This window comes from Nothobranchius furzeri, chromosome 1 (genome assembly GCF_043380555.1).
Source record: "Nothobranchius furzeri strain GRZ-AD chromosome 1, NfurGRZ-RIMD1, whole genome shotgun sequence".
NCBI lineage: Eukaryota > Metazoa > Chordata > Actinopteri > Cyprinodontiformes > Nothobranchiidae > Nothobranchius > Nothobranchius furzeri.
The window spans coordinates 58,611,498-58,623,928 of record NC_091741.1 but is presented as its reverse complement, the minus strand read 5'-3'; positions in this window follow the sequence as shown (position 1 = coordinate 58,623,928).

Here is a 12,431-nt window from a genome sequence, read left to right as displayed (position 1 = left end):
ACCATCATCCTTCACATGGTTAAACAAATCACTTAATATGTAGCATCCTTAAAATTAAAATCATACATGCATTCGGTTCCTCTCAGCACAGACATTCACAACCGTATGAAATGTATGTTTTAATACATTTTATCTGTGACTTTAATCCAGAATATATCTATTTATGATCTTAGTCCAACATATTTTTACTGTTTTCTTAACCAAAATATATTTATTCTGCTTCAGGTCTAAATATTTATTCTGCTTTTAACAGTACCCGGGCTTGTTATCACTGAAGGACTCAAAACTATGAATGAACACATGTGGAGTTTTGTACTTAACCAAAAAGGTGAAATAACTGAAAACATGTTTAATTTTCTATTTTCTTCAAAATAGCCACCCTTTGCTCTGATTACTGCTTTGCACACTCTTGGCATTTTCTTGATGAGCTTCAAGAGGAAGTCACCTGAAATGGTTTTCCAACAGTCTTGAAGGAGTTCCCAGAGGTGTTTAGCACTTGTTGGCCCCTTTGTAAATGGTCATGAAAAAAACAACAAAAAAAAACACATTGAATGAGAAGGTGTATCCAAACCTTTGGCCTGTACCATACCATACCATTTTATTTGTTAAGTATTTTCAACACAGCCATGCAGCTGACCAAAGCGCCGCAAAATTAAAACAATCAGTTAAAATATAACATTTGAAAGTACAGTTAAAAAGAACTAAAACTAAGCAGGTAATTAAACCATAAAATACATAAATATATTGTCACGGCGTGTGGGCGAGGTGAGCAGAGGTGAGGCGAGGATCCAAACGCGGGGAGGAAGGCAGGCAGACAGGTAGGATGGACGGACGTTTATCATAAATCTTAAAGAGAAACACGTAGGACACTGAAACAATGAACCGACACAAGACACAAAACAGAAGGGGCTTAAATACAAGAGGGCCGGGAGCTAGAGTGAAAACGAGAGGCAGGTGGGAGCAATTAACGAGACACAAGGCTGAACCAAACGGGGAGACAGGACAGGGCGTGACATATAGTCAATACAATGAAAGGGAAAAAACCTTTAGGCTTAATAATAAACCCAGGTTTAAAAAAAGAAAGCACTAAAAAAACAAACAGACAATTAAAAAGCAAATGATAAACCATCCATCTATCCATTTTTAACCGCTTATACGGAGTCAGGTCGTCGGGGCAGCAGCCTAAGCAGGGAGGCCCACACTTCCCTCTGCCCAGCAAAGACCTGATCCTTGGGCTTCCAAAACAGATCCCCTCAGCACCTTGGCTCTGCCTAATCCTCTCCATTAAAGTTATGAATAGAATCTGTCACAAAGGGCAGCCTTGGCGGAGTCTATCTTTCACCTGTAATGAGCCCGACTTACTGCCGGCAATGCAGACCAAGCTCTGACACCGGTCATACAAGGACCTAACAGCCCGTATCAGAGGGCCTGGTGCCACATACTCCTGAAGTACCCCAGACAGGGCCCCACAAGGCCCCACAGGGGACGTGGTTGAACGCATTCTCCAAATCCACAAAACACCTGTAGATTAGTTGGGCGACCTCCTGCTCACCCTCCAGGACCCCCTTAAGGGTATAGAGCTGGTCCAGTGTTCCACGGCCTGTAGTTGGAACACACACTGTGGTCCGCCTTTTGAAATAGGGGGACCACCACCCCGGTCTGCCAATCCAGTGGAACTGCCTACAATGCTAAAATGCTGCATAAATAAGCAAAAATTTGAATTACAAAATAAAGCAGAGAAGCAGCTATTATATACAAGTCAGTGTAGGTGCTGTTCAGAGCAGACTTGATAACTTTCATATGTTCTTTCATAATTCTTATCAATCATGCTCTTACTAGAGCTTAGAACCACCACTAACAGTTGAAGCTGCTAATGGCACAAAGGCAAAGACAAGTGAGCACTTGTCAAATGAAATGTACTAAATTAAACATAAATCTGAGCATTTGTGTGTTTAATTATTTATGCATGTCTGAAGGACACACACATACAGTTTACAGTTGATCAGAAACAATCAGCAATATTTTGGTCAGTCAGGCTTTGCCAAAGACTGAATTTTCAGTCAGACGTTTTTAATAGCAGCTCATGAAACTTTAACAGTTCTAAATTTATTGTTTGCTGTGAGCTGAATACTATTTCACAGTGGTGTTAAGAGCTCAACTAAATCAAATCTGGACCTGAAAACAAGCTGGTGTTTGTGTGATGGCGTGGAATGAGAAAAAAGCCCTGACAAAGCTACTGTATGGTGGCTCCCCTCCGGCTATTTTCCAAACAACAGAGCATTGAGGGAGAGAAAGTGGCGTTTCCAGGAGGAGGCGAACAATCTGTGTGACGTCAAAGCCCCAGCTGTGGTGAACGAAAACCTCTGCTTGCTTCGAAAGGAGTGAAAATGCCAAAGGAACGAGTAGAGTCACAGCAACACTGATCAAAGAGGCGGCTGATGTCCAATGTTCTGGGAGCACACTCCAGCGCTAGCATGTTGGCTAGCCACTTTACTATTGACAGAGTTCCTGGTTATGATCAACATAGAAGAAAGATCCTGACAGGACGAATCATGTGACCACAGGGAATTTATTTAGCATGTCGATAAACTCAAACACAGAAGTCAGAGTGCTAGGTGAAAACATACTCTAGAAGCTACGAGCAGCTAGCCGACAGGACAATCAGAGCGGTGCGGCTAACCAGCTGATGGATTCCCATCGCTCGAATGAAGGCAGCATGGCTCGCTGAGGATTCGATGGAGCTCAGGTAGAGATGAGCCAGCGTCAGTGACTGAGTGTTTGACAGGTGAGAGAAGAATATTTATGCTGGTTGAAGGTTGAGTGCATGATTGGTGACAGGCAGGTGTGTGTGGAAAGGTGGAGCGTGATGTGATCACTAACGCCTGACATACATATTTGGAAATAATTATGGACACAAGGAAAGTAAAAACATTTACAAACAAATCAAATTTAAGTTGTACTTACAATGGACAGATGTTCATTAGGTCTGGATCCAATTTGAATCCTTATTTGTCTCTGAGTCAGAAATCTCCAGATCTCGTTTGACTTGAACTACCAAAGTCCCAAAAAAGAAAAACACCATTTGAAGTCAAGGACAACAAAACACATTTGGACCTAGAAACTGGGACCGGTGTTTATCACTATCTCGTTTACTGAGACAATGCAGGTTCTGGTATCAGGCGGACGTGGCCTAGGGACGATAGCCAACAGGAAGGGTGAGAGTTCTGTGACGGTGGGTGTTTCTCAATGTCAAGGCGCCTGGCCTTGCAAGGACACTGTCCTTTCTTTGTCAAAGAAAACAGTTAAATGGAACAGACTTGCATCACGTGACCACGGCTTACGCGGCGGTCACGTAACGTCACGTGACACGGGGGATAACGTTATATTTTATACGTATAAGTTTCAATATAAATATACAACGAGCCTTTTAATTTTTTTTAATTGTGTGTATATTTGTTAAATATACAAGCGAGTTACCGCTAGCCACCAAAGCTGCAACTAATAAGCAACTAACCAACCACAGAAAACTTCTTTGGATCTAAAAAAAACATTTAAAATTAGTTTACTTACTTATAAACTTGAAATTTGCCCGATTAAGCTGCTCGCTTCTGATCTGCCATCCTTTTGAAAATACTGCAGTGTATTCTGGGAAATTTTTGACCAAGGCTAGGCTACAAGATATCTTCTGTGTATCCTTGCTCAGCTAGGTAAACGGCTAACAAACGGAGAACACATGCCTCGGTAAAATATGAACAGTGGAACACGCACACACGCACGCGCGCGCTCACACACACACATACACACATTTGTTGCTTTATCCTCTCAGTGCGCCCCAGGGCAGCTGTGGCTACATCACAGCTCATCACCATCAGCGTGTGAATGTGTGTGTGAATGGATGAATGATACACTGTAGTGTAAAGCGCTTTGGAGTCCTTACTCTGAGAGGCGCTATACAAGTGCGGGTCATTTATCATTTACATTGATGAGCTGTGGCCAAGTTAAAGTCTTTTGATGGTCCATTCAGAGAGGAAGTTCCCCTGCTGGTCTACTTTATCTTTACTTTCATGGGCTGCATGGAGGCAAACCATGGAAGTTTAGACTAGATTCAATTTAGAATTGTCTAAATTTAGACATTTGTATTTAAATATTAGCACATAATATCATCCTTATGCATCCCATGGAGTCAAGTGTTTCAGACACTGGGAGGTGACCTGGGAGCAGACAGGACCTGCAGGAGATAATCTGGCAGAGATTGGATAAGTGGTATCAACAAGTCATTTCCGTGTCGTGTTTTTGTTCTGCTCAACAGCGGAACCAGGTTCATTCACTGTGCTGACTGAAATCACCTGGTTTAGTTGCTGAGCTGAAGAAAAGCATGGCATGGAGATGACTTGTTGATGCCACATATCCCGTCTCTGGAATCTGGACATTTTCACGGGTGCAGCATTTAGTCTTGTTAATCAAACCCTGCTGTTTTCCTTTTGTTTGTGAAGGTGTGAATATGATCATCTCAACAGGGTGTGAGAACAAACAGATCAGTTGGGGGAGGGGGTCTTTGTACAGCTCCTAATGGGATTTAGAGTGCTTAAAGTGTAAACATGATCTGAAATGTATCTGACACAACAACCATATGTACGGTACACGTTTCAGACAAATGCACTTCTGTATGTTTGTTTCACATTCTGAGATGAACGAGGAAACACAAACATCATAAAGTAGATCCAAAGCAGCTGAAGACTATCTGAAAGCTCTTATGGATGTGCAAGGAGATGCTTTACCTCACTGGCACCTGTAGAATATTAGATATTAGCTCCAACCTATAAAAACACTGAAAACTAGTTCATGAATGCTTTGAGTGAGCATGGTGTCCGCTAGCTCAGTGTCAGAACACACACCACTTTTGGAGGCATCACCCCCGATCTGACCAATCAGCAGAATGTCTGTAGTGATGTGTGGGGTTTGGTTTGTAGTTTTATGTGTGAAAAGTAACTAAAACACAGGGGGGGGGGAAAGCTACAAATGTGGAAAACAGTGAACTGATTATTTCCCTCTCCAAACTATAGGTGTGAAAATACTCAAACTCTCACCTCTTCACTGGGAATTCCTGGTAGTTTGTCCAGATGAGCTCGTGGATGCAGAGAAGGAAGAGGGAAGTCTGGAGATCCCTGCTGATGCCCCCATAGCCTGGTTCTTGGCATGCAGCAGAAGCTGGATTAACTTGGAAAAGTAAAATGACCATGGTTGTGTACAGTGGAGTTTTATGGAGTACATCTGTGACCTCACCTCTCTACTGTAACTCCAAACAGGGTTCAAGCAGTGGAAAAACTTTGATTTGTTTTTTGTAGTCTTCTGAAAACTTTACCCTTCTTCCTTTCTGGGATTCAACGGGCACAAGAACTTTTGATCGACTTTACAAAAACCGTATTCTCTTCCAATTATTTTTTTATCGTGAAGCCACCCTGCCAACATTTTACCTCACACTGAGGCAAAAAGAAGCTTCTTGTCTCCAAAAGCAACATGAAAGGACAGTCTGATCAAGAACAAGACAGATGGAGAAAGTGGTGGCTTCCTCTCAGTGGGCTTCACTGCTACTCTTCATTGAATACATTCTGTGCAGTACATCTGCTATCTCTTTGAATTATTTCAAACATGATGAAGGAGAACCTGATGTTTACCAACCTTAGGAATTACTACAATAATGTCTGTTATTTTGACCCAGGACATGATGACAGATGTGCACACAGCTGTGGTTAGTTACATCAGAGGTGACCTTGTTCATTTGGCAGCTCTAGTTCTAGTCTGACCTCAAATAAATCACACTTCCACTATTCAGCTGGCAGAAAATGTAATCCCCAGCAGTTAAACTGAGTGCTGGGTCAAAACTCATACAACAATAAATTGGCATGGCGTTAAAGTAACCATCAGGCCTAAATTATTATCATTATATATTATATATTATGTTGCAGCAAGGTCAATCTGTGAAGCATCTCCCACCAAGTCTCATTGAGACAAAAAGCCTTTCCGACCACGGGACACAGGGTGATGACGTCTCAGCAGATGTTGGATTTTTGTCTTTGAGTCAGCACGCTAAATGTCACAGCCCTGCAAAACTAAGTGCTGGCATTTCTTAAAAATTCAATATTCAACTTGTGAAATCCACTGGAGTTTGGACTCAAAACCGTCAGACAGAAAGCAGAGTTGTATCTTTGAAAAGCACAACTGACTCTAATCTCTGTGTGAACAAAACCTGCTCTTCCTACGTTCTGTGCTCCCTGACAGGGCTCACCGTGCGGTTCAGGAGGAAATGTGTCATCAACGAGCCTACCTTTCATTTATTTTAATTCAAAGCAACTTTCCATCCTTAATTAGCTGGTGCTGAAAATAATTAAAGAGCTGCCTCCAAGTCTAATGAGTGAGTCTGGGGAGCTAAATAAGTAGCTGACGGCCACACACACATTCCAACATCAGTCCAATTATGCCAGTGTCCTTGTCAGTTGTGTCCCCGTACGAACAGGCAAAACAATTTGAGCCCCCATGCCTTGAAACGCATCAAATAGAGTGTCTAGCATTGGCAGCACCACAAACCAAATGTGCCTAGTGCACTGCTGGTACTGCTGGAGGAGAAGAGCTCCCATGATAAATGAAGGACGGATGAGTTACTCCGTGTGCAGGCTGTGTCAGAGAGAGCTCCATTCTAAGCACAGAACAGCAGTAAGAAACAAGAAGCCAAATCACATCACCATGATTATTTTTTATTCTATATGTATTTGTGTTTGGAAACATTAATCAAAACAAAAATGCTATTTAAATGAGTGTACAACACACATGAATTGGGTTAGCAGCATGAAGCGGCTTGCAGCTGTCATAAAACAGCTCCAGTTTTCTAAATGTACCCTCTGATTCACTTTATAAACATTTCCATAAAGATTCATTTCAAATTACAGTGTTTTTAGTTTTTTGAGCTACTGTTTTGAAGAGAAGATTCAATGAAATCTGCTAGTTTTGAAAAGTTTTGACAAATTGGCATATTGTCACAAACTGAGTCTGATTTTATTACAGTTTATTTGAATTAAAGGTAGATTTTGCCATTTTGACTTGCTTTTAGCGCCCCCTATTGCCCATTAGTAAAAGCAAAAGTGAAACGCTCCTCGGTGTGTGTTCGTCTTTTTGTCACCGTGATCTAAAAACTTAAATGTTTCCTCTGCCTTCATTAGTGTTTACAGGAGTGGTTCATCACTAAATGAAATAAATCAGCTGTGATCAAAAGCAGGCAGGAAACGTGCTGGAAGCAAGACTCCAGTTCTGGCATGTCAGCTCCACTGTACTAAGTCCAACAAAGACCAGCCCACTCTGAAGTTGCAAGTGTGACATTCTGGCCACAAAGGGCAGTGGGGGTCTGAATGGCATTTCATTAAGCTTGTAAGGGTTGTTAGCACATACTGCCTTGAGAAAATTATTTAGAAATATGAAAAAGTTGCGTAGTGTGCCTTTAACTGATTCAGACTGTCTTCAATCTGGACTTGATATAAAACGAGTTTGTTGCTTTTTCTACAGCGTTTCGGGATAACTTCTATTGTGAACTGAAATGATGTTAACCATGTGAGAAATCTTTTCAAAGTGTGCATCACTTCTGAGAGAGAAGTGCAGAATTAGGCGATCCCTCAAGGAGTTCACGAATCAGATGAAAAAAAGAAGCATGAGTTGGTCTTGAAAGTGCACAATCAATGTATGAAATTTTTCATAGAGTCCATGTTGGTGTTTCCATGTGGACTAAAGTTACTCCAGAGAAACAATGACATATCAACTCTCTTTTCACACATGCCTATGGTAAACTATAGAGCTGACCCTGACTCCTTCAAACTTTGATGCTGATGTAGAAAAACCAGGAAACTGTAAACGGTCTAAAGCTTCATATGTTTTGGATGTATGTTCAGGATGGAGATTGTTCTTTCTCTTTATTTTGAAACGTATTTAATTTGAAACCACGATGATGAGGTACTATATGTAGAAGGTCTTATTGTTTGTAGAATATTGGAAGTAGAGTGGCTGGAGCCAATTCCCCACCCAGGTTTCACAAATGAGAAGCAACAAGTAAACATGGAGGTGTTATAAAACAATCACAAGGAAAAGCAAAAGTGTTTATTTTTAAATGTATTGTGTCAAATTTCTAGTCATTTGGCGCTCTTGTGGGAACAGATTTCTGGAGACACCGACTGCAATTGGTGTGAACAGCAGTCCATCCGGAAGCCATACGGGAACCGGACCGCCTCCGTTCCATACATGGTGTGAATGAGGGGTAAGGCAAACTCTGGGGTTTTTATTTTGACATTGAACTTTTCAAAATTTCCAAAAGTCACACTGTCGCAGAAAGTTTTTTGTCGCTTTTACCAATTTAGCTCAGACGAAACACAGACAACAGCACTGATTACTGTCTTAGAAAACTTGTTAAAATTAGTAACAATATAACAAACAAGTAGTCTTCATACACAGATAAAAAAATAAGATTTGCATCATTTCTGTATCCAGCCTCTTTAAATGTTGAACCAGAGGACTTTGTGTTTTTGTATGAGATTAAAAGACTGGGAACAATAGTGGGGATTGAACTGGCAGTAAACAAAAGCAGCAGGGAGATAAGCAGGCGGTCCCCCCACAGCTTCATCCCCGGACCCAATCGATGATGCGTGATACAGCTGCAGCGAGATCTCTGGGGAAGACGGATGGACCCCGGCATATGCAGAGAACTCGCTGTCAAACAAACCTACACAGGCGGAGCAGCTATGGCCGCACTGAATATCTGGAAGAGGCATAGCTGCAGTTAATTAAAAAGCTTGGATGTGTTTGAAATACAGTGGGAGGGCTTCCTACGCAGTAGATTAGAGAGGATTCATGAGGTCAGCTTTCTTTCTTAGGGTTTAGCTTGACTGGTGACTTTGAAGATATTTTTGTTTTATGTTCAGTTCCTGTTTTACATTCCAAGGCACATATGAGTTCAATAATAAATAAGCAAAGAGTGTGCCAAAAAAGTCACCATGTCTTTGCATTTCCCTTCTTCAGCGCTCCTGTTAGGAAGTAGAAGTTAGCTAAAGGAGTGGGTGACAGAAAATGGCAGGATTTGGAGTCTTAATCATTCACATTTATTATATGTGGCTAACAGCAACATGACTATCACTGCCTTTGCTTTCTGCAACATTAATGTTTTATCTTCACAAATATCACAAGCCTGAAGGAGTTCTGCTGTGTGGAGTTGCTAATGCTAACAGTTAGCTTCTATTAGCGAAGTCGCTGCCCTCTACTGATCGCTAAATCACCAAATTCAAATCAAATTCAAATTTTATTTGTCACATACACATTCATACACAGTACGAAATGCAGTGAAATGCCTGCCACCAACAGCCTTCCTCGTTGAGAGCCAAAATGGGTGAGTCCATGAATGTTAACGCAGCTAGACGGAGAATTTCTCTCATCCAACGGCACCAGTTTTCAGGGTCCGCTTCCGGTCGATAACAAGATGGCACCTGTGCTTGGCTTAGCCGCAGTCACCGGCCACTTTTTCTAACTTTTCTCCACTAACCTCCTCTTTTCCACCTTGTTCCTGTCTGCGATCCTCTTCATTAGTGTCCCTGCTACCATCTCCTATGATCGCCAGACTCTTTTGTCCTTCCGTTCATTCATGATCACCCAAGATGCACCGATGACGTACCTCCCTGTTTATTTATCTGAGTGGCGCACTGGCCTGGAGCCAAACGACAATTCCAACCAGAGCGCCTCCAGCGATGTTTATCCGGTCCCAGGAAAACGTTGGAGAAAAAGAGGTAAACAAGCAGGAATCCAGGTGAGAATAAGACTTCTCTTAAAGCGTGGTTTATCTAGTAAACATCGGCACGATTTTCTAGCTTCTTGTCCTTTGTTTGGCGGCTTGAGCGCCACTTCCGTATTCCCGCCAGGCCACGTTGTGGCGCGGTTTCTCCGTCCAAGTTTTTTAAGGTCGGTTTATCCTCATTCCTCAGTGGTTTCTCCTCCTGTTCCCTCCATAAGTGGTTTTTATAAACACCGTGGATCTAACCCTGCTAATTTACGTCCACTAACTCAAGCTGTTTCTGTAGTTTCTGATTCCTCCACCTCACTCAACATGGCTCTATTAAATACCCGCTCTGTTAACAATAAGTCCTTCCTGCTCAATGATCTAATTCTCTCTAAAAACCTGGATTTTGTTTCTGACTGAAGTTTGGCAGCAAACATCTGATTATTCTGGTCTGATTGAACTCTGTCCGAGTGGTCATTCTTTTCTTAGCCAGCCCTGGGGTTCTGGTCGTGGTGGAGGCCTAGCTGTTGTATTCAGAGATCATCTTCCATGTAGCTCTACAACCTCTGGTGGCGTTGCTTCCTTTGAACTGCAGCTGATTAAAGTCGGGCGTAAGGACCCGTTCTACTGTGCTGTGGTCTATCGTCCACCTGGTCCAAACGGTTCTTTCCTTCAGGAGTTTAGTGACTTTCTATCCTCCACTGTGAAGCTGTCCAGACTATTGATTGCTGGTGACTTTAACATCCACGTTGATGATCCCTCTGATCACTTTGCCATGAATTTCTCCAGCCTTATGGACTCCTTCAGCTTCACCCAGCATGTTTCTGGCCCCACACACACCAGGGGGCACACTACCTTGTTTTTACCCTTAGTCTAAATGCTGACAGTGTTTGTCCTGAGAACGTTTATATTTCAGATCACCATTGCATTTTCTTTAACTTGTCAGTTTCTGCGTCCCCACCTCCTGCTCGCCGTCTTGTTAGTTGTCGTTTTCTTAATGAGAGCATAGCTAGCAATTTTTCTGCTGCTTTTGATCCACCCTGTTCTTCTGATAACGACCCAGATTCCTTAACTTCTCAGTTTAATGAGCACTGCTTCTCCATTCTGGACAACATCTTTCCTGTCAGAACCAGATCAGTTCCTGCAGTGAACCCTACTCCCTGGTTTAATGACAGCCTTCGCAGCCTGAAGCACCAATGCAGAAAAATTGAGCGTTTGTGGAAGAAAACCCATCTACACGTCCATCTGCTGCACCTAAAGGATCTTCTGACATCCTTTAACTCTGCAGTCAGAGAAGCCAGGGTTTCCTATTTCTCCAACCTGGTGTCCCAGAGCAAAGGGAACCCCAAGGTGCTGTTTAACACCATCAGCAGCATCGTCTCTCCTGCCTCTTCTACAGCCTCCATCCACTCTGTTACAGACTGTGAGAACTTTCTGTCTTTCTTTGTGGACAAAGTCAATAAGGTTAGATCTAGCATCTCTCCATCAGCCTTATCGCTGCCTCTCCCGACTCCAACCAGGCCCATCATCCTAGATAGCTTTGCTCCTGTTTCTTTGCCTGAGTTAACCAAACTAGTTAACTCTATGAAGACCTCTGCATGCCCCCTCGACATCTTACCCTCATCTTTGTTTAAAAGTGCTTTTCAGTCCATCGGTCCCAGCATGCTCTCCATTATTAATGCTTCTCTGGTTTCTGGTCAGGTCCCTGCTTACTTTAAGAATGCTGTAATCCACCAGCTTCTTAAAAAACCAAGTCTTGACCCCTCTCTCCATAGCAGCTTCAGACCCATCTCTAAACTTCCGTTCATCTCCAAGATCTTGGAAAAGGTTGTGGCTAAACAACTCACAGCTGCTCTTGATGAACATAACATCTATGATAGCTTCCAGTCAGGTTTTCGTAGAGCTCATTCTACTGAAACAGCTCTTCTTAGAGTCTCTAATGACCTTCTGACTCAGTGATGTAGGGGACTTGTCTGTTCTGGTCCTGCTGGACCTGACTGCAGCCTTTGACACTGTTGAACATCACCTATAAGATTATTTACCAGCAGCTGGTATCTCACCTGTCTGACTCTGATTTATTTGAGGTTTTCCAGTCTGGATTTAGGCCTGGACACAGCACTGAATCAGCCCTGCTAAGGGTCTTGAATGACATTTATGTACCTAAATCATTGCAAGCAATCAGAATGTTTGTGTTCAAGTCAGACCTATCAACAGATGGCTATTAGCGTCAACAATCAAAATCACAAGCACATCAGACTTCCTTTCATCACTGGCAATGACTGAAGAGGTAAACGTGTAAAACAGCAACATTTATGAATGGCAAAGGTTTTTTTTAACTGTTTGTTACAAATCAGTAAATGAATTTTGTCCTCACGGGCTCCCATAAAAGGAAACATGGTGTCTATTATGGCATTGGCCAGAGACTTATGCCACTTGCACACTAGCATCGGCTTCACTCCACCTTGTTCTGCCTGCCCCAGCCTACTTCTGAAAAGCAGACATCTATTTTAGTTTCTAATTCTTTTGACTGACTAGTCAATGGGATTAAAACAGGCAAATACAAAGTTTTACTTGAGGGCCATTGGGGATTTTGTGTGGCCCTCAGTTGAGTTTCAAGGAATCTCTCCAG